The 11,936-nt window shown below is 40.4% G+C and overlaps 1 protein-coding gene across 1 annotated transcript in view; it reads left to right on the plus strand.

The window, feature by feature from the left end:
* Window positions 1–3,269: 3,269 nt before the first annotated feature.
* Window positions 3,270–11,936, plus strand: part of LOC107272028 (octopamine receptor Oamb) — a 48,503-nt gene continuing 39,836 nt past the window's right edge. Inside the window, exon 1 of the mRNA XM_025089289.1 lies at window positions 3,270–4,160. The gene's annotated coding sequence lies outside the window, so the exon portion shown is untranslated. The remainder of the gene's footprint in view (window positions 4,161–11,936) is intronic.

Raw genomic sequence — 11,936 nt, forward strand, 5'->3', positions numbered from 1 at the left:
GGGGGGGGGGGTATCGCGAAACTTATAGGGGTGCATTTTGCTTAGCGTGAATTATGACGTCCCTCGCGTTCCATCAACTGCAGGTGCAGGGGATGCATCAGCGGGGAATATGCATTGAATTTTTTTTCATTATATTTATAAATTTCTTGCACCAGTCAGTGATCTACATTCGTTTATTATACGAGTAAATGGTCTTTGGTACAATGGGGTTATGTAATTACATTGTACTAATTAATACTGTTTAATTAATTATGGAGTATCAATCTAGGTATATACTATGGCCAAGGCTATAGTATTACGAAATCTATTACCGTACTTCTCGGTTGGGCTAGATGCACCACTTGGGTAAGTATACGATATACAATACCTTCGGCTACTCAGTGAACAAACTTGTACATTGTACGTGCACGTGCCTTAAGCACCATACACATGTTCAAGTATTAACTCTATATGGAAATTATACGTACGGGGCTTTGAATTAGTCTGAACGACGAAAACTTTGTAACGCGATCGATACGTAAAGTTTTCTTATAGGAATTTATGTCAGGTAAAGGGACTATAGCACGATATAGAAAAATCATACGATTTCAATCTGAAATATTACCCACTAAGATTTACCGGATACGGGTAAATCAGAGAAATGAAAAGTCTGCTTAAATATGAGTAAAAATTTGAAATAAATGAAAAAGATGAAGGTCCATAGAAGAAAATGACAAAAATATATTTTATAGGTTATAAGGATCGTTGTATGTATTATCAAAAAACGAATTACCTTGTAAACAGATAATTTTTGTGTGAAACCATAATCGTTTTGTCTTCATATTACGCGTAGGATAAAAATCCAGTAGTAAATGAAAACCCTGAAGAAAAGCCTCCGATAACCGTACCCGTGGTCAGATACCTATATATAGATATAATTAACAGCTAGAGTCACCCTTTATCACAGAAACGCGTATTCAAATTTTACCTTAAGTAATATAATCTTGAATTCTTTTTTAAGGTTCCTCGAAATAATCAAACGATGACGTCATAAGCGAAGAGCCCCGGAATTACGCGAGACTCGTTATAAGGTCTTAGCTTTTTTATAAGCTTTATTGAATATTAAACTCGAATTCCAAGCACGAAGATGTTCGACTTGCAGAGAACAATAACTATTTCGCTGATGCTGGATACATGGCGCAGCATCTCGTTAGATGTCAAATCTTCTAGAAGCGTATACGTTCGAGGCGTACATTGTTCCATTCGAGTTCCATTGTTCTGAACAATATAGTTGTTAACCATAAATTCCGAGCTTTGAACGTCTATATGTCTGTATATACTGTCTTGCTTTGCCAATGACAAGTATTAAGTTCCGGCATGTAGCTGATTATTCTATATTAATAACGTGATGTGAATGACGATCATTCTTGCTCGTTAGATATCCGAATGCTAATTATAAGGGCTAAACGTAATTATCGTAGTTACTTAAAGTTTATATTATTGACTACGGAACGAGACCTCGTATTGCATGTTTAACGAAATTAACGAGGGTATTATTCAATTTCGCTAAGTATACGAACTTTGACCTTTCGTTTAGTAGCGTAATCAAATTTGGTCGTTCAGAAATTTTGATCTTTGTTTAATAACGTGGCCTCTCGCTCCATCGTATTGTTTATTGGTCTTGCTGTCAGAAATGATACTTAAGTCAATGCAATTTCGCGAGTGTGCATTTCGTTAACACCGTGTATATATCTGAAAAGTGTAACAAAATATTGTATAGAATATTAATGAGTGATAGTGTATACACGTGTTGGGGTGATAAACATAAGTGACGTAAGAGCTGTGAATTTTATGTACGATAAATATTATTTTTTATTATTATTATTATTATTATTATACGAGTGTATTGTTCATTGAAAATATTTCTTCGAAATTTATTGTTTAATCACTTAACCTGACATTTAATCGGTGATCGCCCGGGACGAACTGTCTCGTGAGAAATTATTTTTAGACCAAAAGCCAGCGAGTGGCATACGCCTCCCAAAAGTGAAAAAAAAAGATTGTGGAACAGAGATAGCTGCATGTATGGGATACATGATTCATATTTGTGTGCAATAAATTAAATGTTTAAGGTATTTGTATAAGTTCATTGGATATTTTAATTGGTTATGGAAATAAATATATTTTTCATTAAAAAAAAAGATGTGGGAATCAAGAAACAGCGTGGGTTTGATTTGGCATGTATTTTTCTAGAGCAAATTTCAGGGTATTACCAGCACCCTGAAATCACGTCGAGTTCACGTAATTAAAATCAATGGCAAATGGATGGAAATGGGCCGGGGATATTTCGCGAACGGTTCAGTCTAGCAGTGAAAATTTCGTCCCGTTGGGTTGGCGTGGAATCGGATAATAAAAGAAAAAAAAAAAAAGAGAAAATAAAACGGAACTTCAAAAACCGTATCGTCCGATGCACTGAGCTGAATAAAAAATCGATTTGCCGAACACGTCCAATATCTATCGGGTGTCTTACTTAAAGTGTATCTGTCATGAGCCTCTTAGACACATTAAAAAAGTTTGTGAAATTTTTAAGATAATTTATGTCGCGTCGAATAGCGTTAATTTAAAAAAAAATATTTTTAATGCTCATATTTTTCATACTAATAGTACAGCGTGTACAGTCTCTATAAAGTCCAACTGAAATCATTCTGTGATCTCGTGTCCTGTTCTCGTATTAAACGGCCCACGTGCTGTCAGTAAATAGGAACGTTTTATAACGAACCTTCCCAAAGAAACCTGAACGCGAGTTCACTTCCAGTCACGAAAGTCTAATTAAACTTTCGTGAGAAATGAGCTTTCTCACCTTTACCACGAAAGGTACATGAGCAACGTAGGCACACACAATTTAAAAAAATGTAGAACACAGATTATTACTTTTCAAAGTTAAAAAAATACATGCAGGATCGATTCGGGTCGTTAAAATGATCTCTCAGAAGAAGCTCCACAAAGATAAAAACCCTCCCGCCAAGTTATAACGGAAACGAAAAAGTTTGAAAATTCATGTAATTCCATTGCCGGCAGAAAGCTCGAATTTTTCTAACCAGGAAGTTTTGAAATCTTGTAGTGGAAATAATTAATATATCATACTTGGACGGAGGTCAAGGACAGAAGCTATTATAGTAATCGATAGGTCAACTCGAGGCGCGATCTCAATGGAAATAAGAGGAAGGCACACACGAAGAAGGATCGTATCGGGTAGGAGAATTGTGAACGAGACCACAGTGTGCCGGCGACCGTCGCTGCGAACGGATGTAGGTCGAGTCCTGCGCAGACGCTTTTTAAACAAAAAATTTTATCCATACTATCGAAGAGTCTAAGTAGCTAATATTGTGAACATTCGAGACACCGTGTATATATGATTCGTAGAGATATCTATTAGATATATCAAACTTGCAGGGTTCCTGTCGATTTTGTCAGTGCTGACTATTCCAAGCTGCTTTAGAATGCAGGTACTAGTATAGTACGGGTATAGGAGGCGCTAGTATAGTACTGATGAGTGACGCCAGAGGGAAGAAAATCGTCGTTATTTATTGCTCGCGTCTTTATTTAAAACCTATTGTATGCTTAAAATTTGACAGGCCAGTTGGTCCTGAGTAGAGACTTGAAGTTCGCGGTATTGAGATTGGTGTTAGTGGGCTTTTAGTGAGGACTGATATTTATTTAAATAAAATAACACCGGCCGTTGTCAGGAGCGAACTACCAATCGGTCGTACGGTCAACGGAAAATTTCGAATACGGTTAAGTCATTCGGGGAATATTTCACTGGAGCGTGAAAACTCGAGTGTAAATTATCTGAACGTTGTGAGCTCGGACTTAGAATGTCTTATAACAAATATGTTTGACCAGCCACTAGTATGCTTGTATTACATTGGATGTGTGTTAAAATAGTCAGTGATACGCGTTAACTATTTATAACAATCACCGGTCGACAATTTTATTGAAAAACAGCTCGATGCGACACTTGAACATCACATAAAGAGATTTCGTGGCTTCTTAGTGCAGTGACTGTTCTGAGAATTATAAAAAATCGTGACATTTATAAATAGTGCCACAATCGCTCCCGACGGTTCGTGAGACGCCTGATGTCGACCGAACGTTTCTCTGGCTCAAGAAATTACGATTGCGTAAGTAACTTTTATATTAATTACAGAAATTTAATTAAACTCACTTTCTTCATTACTCACAAGCAATCGAAATTTACTAATGGCGATTTCACTTGTTATTTCTACGGTGCGTCACGTGTCCTAACAAGTTATGTCCTCGTGTCGGAGGTGAAATTAATCGTTGAATCTAGACTGTTTAGACGCATAGGGTGAACGTATTAATTGGCGCCACTCATGCACTTGGTAATTAATAATCTCTAATTGGACCACGAGTATTGGACACGTCGCTGTTAAGATTATCCTTATGGATGATCGTAGTCGTGGCTGACATATTTCTAGCGTCGAATTACTTTACTGCAACTCAGGGCTATACGCGTATCGTTCTTCTTGGGGGTTTACAAGTAAGCACGAGCTCAACTTCTGGTTAGTGGAATATTTTCTATAACGATAAAGAAGGAACTTCTCTATGGAAGAAAAGCCTTGAATGAGTCGTAACGATGCTTTATTCTACTTTCTGTTATCTCATCGATTTGTAGATTTGTATCTTCCGCCTTTCTTAGCCAAGTTCTCCGAGTTTCCTCGTTCTTTATAAATTCCTCATGAACAGTAGGCATTTATCTTTGAGGATAATCATAAATAATTCACAGGGCTACCTTCATAGTGAAGTCTAGTGTTATATCAATCAGTGAATAAAGGTTAGGTTCGGTTGGCGTTGGCTAAAAATATTTTTTTTTCTATTGTAAAATCTACATGAAACTCGAATACGAACAAATACAACGAAAAGTGACTAAATCCGTGTCTGATTTATCAAGTTCAGAAAAACGTTATTTCTAAAAGAAAATCTCTCTACGGGCTTTCGCAGGTCTTGACCGAAACTTCCGAATAAATTTACGATAAGCTCACTTATCTAGATTAGCAACGGTAAGCTACCTACGTCAGCAGCTACTAACCTAAGTGTAACACAGTACATAGAGATTACCTTAAAGTACCATCAGTCTTACGCAGTACCTATAGAACATTGACTCATTGCTGGATTAGCCTGGCGTACAGAACGAAGCGCGCTTGAGAGTATCTGGTACAGCGAATGTAAAAAAGCTTCCACGGGCAAATGAAGCCTAAAAACTTTCATCCAGGATTTTCCGGCACTTCATCTTGTTAACCTTCTATCCGGGGAAAGAGGCATTAAAAGGTTTTGAGCTGGATGCTAAGCCATCGTGAGTAGGAAAGTAGCCGTACCACCATCTAACAAGGGAAGTACTCAAGGTTGCCTTTGCTAATTTTTATGAAACTTGGTAGTCAAGTAAAGCGTCTCAAGACATGAACACCCGTGCAATATTAGCTGCCCATATTATCTTCTACCGGGTCAAATACCCGTTTACAGGTGCAATATGAATTTTATATAGGGCCGATTACCGTTGAGAAGTACAAAAAAATGTTTCAGACAAAAGTTGCATGATTTTGATAACACGTCAAAATAATTTTAATTAAACGTTTTTTTAGTCGAAAATTACACCCTCCACTGTTGCTCCCGAAATTCGACCATATTTCTATGACAGACGCGTAGAACCACATTTTACATCGAACCTTACATGACGATTTTCCTTATATTGCTTTTCTTGGTTGGTAACGGAATTATCGTGAAATTATGACTAATAGATGAATCACATTTGTAAAACGCAAAACAAAGCCAATATCGACTCTCAATTATCTGTTCAGATTGCGGAATTCAAATGAGATAATGTAAACAAAGCAATAATTTCAATAACAAGTGAAACAGTGTAAATTTGTTAGCATTGAAGCTTCTATAAAATATATTGACATAACTTAACATATTAGTACATAAATAATTTGACAGATCATACGGCTATCTTAAGTTCAAAAGTAAGTGTTAAACAACGAACTTTTCATTTTTACGCTACACCGTCCTCCATTTGTGTCATACTCGACGATAAATCCAAATTTTTTCTATTTCTTTGTAAAATGATTTTACCATGATGTAAATTAATCCAATTAACGTGATTAATATTTCGCTCGTTACGTTCGGTCTTCGTCCTTACAAGGTAACTCCGTTCAGTCAGTAAAATTATTCTTACGTTACGTTTCACGTGTTATATTTTCATATCTCGAGATGCTCTACTTGCCTGCCAGGTTTCATCAAGATCGGCGAAGACCAGCTACGGTACTTTCCACACGTAAAAGGAAAAATAAAATATGCAAAGTAGACATAAAAATATAAATGCATAATACGGAAGTAACTTTCAGTCATATCGTTTCAGTCCAATCGAAAAAAGGCAACCGAACCACCCCTGGATAGCAGCGTAAGAAATTTTTTTCAAAATCAACCCCCCGCGTATGCCAACTTTATTTGAGACATTAAATTTCCTATCCTCGTACTACGGCGCATCTATCTTCACCTTACCAACCTCCATCCGGCCCAGAAGAGACGCTTGTGCTCAGCCTGGCGGGAATAAGGCGACTAGGTACACACAGGCGCGTTAATAAGGGTGGCGACTGCGACGGCAATTTATAGTCGAAATATACGTGCTAAAGCGATTATCAGAAGCTGGGACGACAGTTGCTTATACACCTTGCTGGAAAGTGGTAGTCATCCCTATTTCGAATCTTCCGCTTCACCCCCCTTTACATACGCCTGACGTCCTTCCCCGTCTTACGTTTATCTAATTGCAAGTACGCCTTTGAGCACCGGACAGCTGAAAATTGCATCGTTTATAATAGTTGAGCTTTTGTAAAAAAGTTACAAAAGTTAGCCGTGTTTTTCGGTGTTGTAAATTTTTTTAACAACCACGTAATTGTAACGTCCGCGTGATTCGGTGGTAAAAAAAAAAAGTATCGGTGGTACTCGCGTTAATATTTGACAAAGCTCAATTCGTACAGCTGGGTTATTTAATTATATTGCGATAGTCCATCATATAGAAAGTTACTATGAGACAAAAGTAAAAAATCCCCAGATTCACGGTCACACCTGTTAGCGCAATATAAGAAACGTATGGCTTACGACGGAGAGGGTAACAAAGGGACATAAAATTCCCTAGATAGGTCGATCGTTCAATATTCTGATCGGTCGATTAATACCTCTTTTCATCTCAACCGCGCAGGTTGTTCCAATAAACGCAAACTCCCAAGAATAAAAAAAACAAAATTCGCCCGAACTTACCCTCGTTAGACACGGATTAATTAATTTCACTGACGACTTGCAAGCTACTGTTCCGTATATTTACGGCGTCCCGACGTCGTGAGAAACGATCGTCGCGACGTGCCCCGTCTAATCTTTTTCACGGCATCGTCCATCCGAATGCTCGATTATAATTTTCGTAAAAAAAAAGGTTGGAGGGGAAAGAAAAATTAATAAAATTTCCAAAATTTTTCTAAAAATCCTAAAAACTTTTTTCAATTCCCCAACGAATTGAAACCGTCACAGAGAACGTATTTAGGTATATGAAAAATTCCATCAAACTCTCAATCTCCTCTCAATCTCGAAGTAGCATGTCGCAATGGCCGCAGACACAAAGCACAAAGTAAGAGAACTCGGGGAGAATTTTTCTTGCAAACGCTTTTATTTTTTCTCCTACAAGAGACACGAGTTCCACGAAACACAGCAAAGGGGTGGATCGGGGGTGGTGCGCGCGTATACGTATACCTGCACCACACATAGTCGCGGTACGTTGGATGACTTCGCGTCTTTAATCACCTAATGGATGTATTTTCAGTTTGAACGAGCATGCACACTGCAATTGTAAAGCTCGCTGCACACTGTAGAGGGTTGGCGAGTGAATTTCAGCCAAGGGAGAGGGGATTGCCGAGTTTAATACTAGTAGAAAATATTAGGGACTGTAAGCGTGGTGAAAACAGGCTCGACATTTTTTGTTTTTTATATCCGGGTACGATTTAATTTTTTTTTCCTCCCCTTTTGGCATACGAGTAACTGCGTTTCAATACTGTTCTATTTTTTACGCACGCTTTGTATTTTCTTCGTTTTTTTTTTTTTTTCCGATCCTCGATGAAACTGAAAAACATTCCAATTACCAGCGAACGCACAATGGCTCATGCTACACGTATGTCCTGCTACATTCTATGGTTGTGCAAGTACGTAGTAACGCGTACTCGTACGCTTTACGGATATCCAAATCGATTCAACATGGCGGATACAACGTATTCACGCTCTGTGTCCTCCGCTGACAAGACTGCACTCTCCATTGTCTACTTTTCTCATTTCCAGCTACGAAACACGGCTACTCACTTGATACCCGTACGAGAGTAACAGTCGGATAAACAGACACAGATTAGAATATACCTGCCGGAGTTCTAGGTGTATAAAGCAGCGGCTATACACAGGAGAAAATCGGGCCGGCATACAGGCCGATACGGAACGATCCAGACACGAGTTCAGCGAGCAAACTGATTATTACGTAATTTTTCTTCTCTCCATTTCTCCCCGCGCCAAGCACGGGGTGCGAGGATACGGTCGTAGCTGTTCGCGCGAAATAATCGCTTTCAGTTTGAAAAAACGTGTAAGCGTGTATATATATATAGGAGTGGGGTTGAGTCGGTGAAATAGGAGTAAGGAGCAGTAGGAAGGAGGAGAGAGTGTAATAAAGAATATTCGCACCTACCGATATACAGTATTTCGCTTGTACACCGTTAATATACATATATACATAGCTATACAGATTACGCGAATAGGGTGCATAGGGTGAGCCGGAATAAGTAGCAGATTAATCTTGGGTTAGACGGGCTTTTTCCTCCGCGCTCGAAGGAGCCGAACTGGAGAACGAAAGGAGGGAGGGAAGCGGAAGAGAGCGTTGAGATAAGTTCAAGAGTCAAGGCTACGGGATGTAGTAGGTGAAGTGGCGCCATCTTTCTTTTTTACTTTTAAATACATTTCGATAATGCATCTAATTAGATTTAACAGTGAATCAGCCGTGGCTGCGATGGCTTCGCGCAGCTTCCAACAATAGACTTGACTTTTGGCCGGGACGCGAGATGCCACTCATTTGAGGTCAAGTAGCTGGTGAAAGAAGCGTGCTCCCTTCGAGGCTGCCAAAATAAAGTGGGGATCGATTGCGTCGAGAGAGTAGCGCGTTAAACGGCTCCTACGTGAACTATGACCGGATACGAGAGTCGGTTGAAGGAATCATTTGAAATATGCTGGCTCGTTGATATTAACCCGATTAAAGAGGCGAGGCGATGGGAGCGAGTGAAAAATTGTATTTCGATACCCTCGCTGGATACTCGTATGCAGGCTGGACGGAGGTTATGGTGCTATTTATGTATCTTTTGAAATAACCGCTTGAGCGACGGGATCGATATATCGATAATTCGAGATGCGCCCTCAAGCCCCTTTTTTTTTGGAACTAACGATACGGGTATACCCGTACGATATACATATCGTGCCAATGTACTTTGGTGCTTGTAATGACGTAACGTTAGGCCCCTTGACGTGTATTTTCTTAGGGAGCTACGGATTTGTCAGGGGGCGGTTGGCAGCCTGGACGTTCCAATTATCTTTCTTCCCTTGTCCTCTTTTCTTTTGCCTTCGGCGTTATTTCGGAAAGTGGCGCCGACCGCCGACGATAACACCGCTCGAGTGTTGCTAGCACGCAAAAAAGATTCTATCGCTCCAGGGACGGTTGGAAGTCGCGGCTGCTTTATAATTTCACTGTATTAATATAGACTCCGTACGCGAGAAGTCCTTGCCGCGGGCAGTCCTTAGATTTTCACAGAGGAGAATCAGGTGCTCCGAGTCTCCCTTCTCTCTCTCTCTCTCTCTCTCTCTCCTCGTCATTGTAAATTGTCGGATTAGACGGTCCGCGAACCTGGTTTATTTTTGTTGGTGCTCCCGCCAAAGGGTAGATTTCTGATATCGTGTAAAAGCCAACCCTCTGCAAATTGCTTCCAGCACGTATACGCGTGCCTTGTCGCGTGCGGCAACTGTGTAACGTCGCATGAAGTTGGCTCTATGACGAAAGCCTATTTCGATATATCGAAGTCCAGATATCGAGCGATCGACGACAATCGATTGTGCTTTGATTATACGTATAAAAAAAAAGTCCTTACCTCTCTCGAAGCGCGTATATCATATTATCTTGCGAATACAAATATCTTTGTGTATTCGTAACTCGGCTAAATACACGGCGAATCCTCGGCTGTGACCAATTAGCGATCTAATTGACATTCAGGTAATCGAGACAATGGCATCGGACGAATATGCACAAGGAGATGATACGCTCAAAGCGAACGGATATAATTCAGTTTGCGTAAAGCTTGAATGCCAGCTGGATGCTGGAGGCGGAAGTAGAGTAAGAGGTGGGGGGGGGGGACCCAATCCGTACACGTAGGAAATGGCTAAATCGTCTCCGCGCTGCATTGTCCGAGTGAATTCCCTGGCGCAGGATCGATCGAAGATCGTGGAACCCATTTTCAAGACAATTTTCCCATGTATAGCCAAACTTCGAACTCAAGAGAAATAAATTTCTCAACAGCGTGAACGCTTATTTCCTGGCTCTTTACCTTTTTCTTTTTTTCACACCCGGTATATATCCCACGAGCCATATACACATCTCAGCCTTATGACTCCATTCGCTCGTTTTTCTCTAGAAACTTTGAACCTCAACCAGCCGACTGGCAAAGTAAGGTCGATCCGTACACGCGTGATTTCCCTAAGCGGAACTTGGGCTATTCAAGACGGTAACGATCTTGAAACTCATTCGAGAATGAATATTACGCCTTTGGAGTATCCAGGGAAATATCCTGGTGTAACAACTGCTGACTTTTATGGAATAGATTTTTCCTTACCTACCCCTCGATTATTTTCTCGTTACAGGGGAAAAAAAAATTTTGGTTCTTTCCCCCCCCCCCCATTTCCTCCTATTCCTTGTCCCCTTTATCAGGTTAGGGAAATACGCGATCAAAGGTAACCGACGATGAAAACTTTTACGGTTTTTATGGTACGCGTACTACGCGTATGGAAGCTCGAGCGAGTCCGAAAGATATAAGCTTCTGAGAACTTGGGAAATATCTTTCACGACGACGTCTCCTTGAGAGGGGATACGCGCGATACTCGACTCTAGTCGTTTCGCTCCGATGAGTCTTACACGTAACTTCCGGTTGGACAGTCGAAGACGCTTCGGAGGAATCGTTCTGTTTTACTGTACGTCGAGAGGGGCTTCTTGAAGATAAAGGTTATGCCAATAGAAAGCTCTGGTCGAGGGGCGGGGGGGGGGGCTGAAAGCTCGAAGTTAGTAGCTGTAAGCTTCTAGGTCGATCCTGGAAGGCTCTCTGTATGCTGCGTGAACACCTGGACCATATTGGCTACGTACGTGTTCGTGCTACCGCAGCAGTCTAACGTCACTTTCGGGTGGATACTGGTTTTCTGGTTTAATGGTAAACCGAAATCTGAGAAAGTCACGTGAAATTTCTCTCGAGATACTCAGCTTTACTTGGCACGGTTTTTACGTAACGCCTGTGACGTTTTTTCTGTCACTTTGTTCGGCTCTTGAAACTGATACGCATCGCTTTGCAGGACATGGAGCAAAAAAACAGGGTGTCTCTGTACATCGCCATACAGCGCTTTCAGATTCGGCATGGGATTTTCGTGGGAGGTTTGGAATGATTTTTTTTTACAATTTTCGAATTCTTATCTCCGCGGACACAAGCTAAGACGATTAGATAACGCTTTTATGCGTATACGCGAAATTCGATTAAGGGATGATCCGGGTAACCCTTGAGAAATTTCTTGGGGTAATCGATTGATTCGATCCAGCTGTCGCGTTTACTTTG

Source organism: Cephus cinctus, unplaced genomic scaffold (assembly GCF_000341935.2).
Source record: "Cephus cinctus unplaced genomic scaffold, Ccin1 Ccin1_scaffold1097, whole genome shotgun sequence".
Taxonomy (NCBI): Eukaryota; Metazoa; Arthropoda; class Insecta; order Hymenoptera; family Cephidae; genus Cephus; species Cephus cinctus.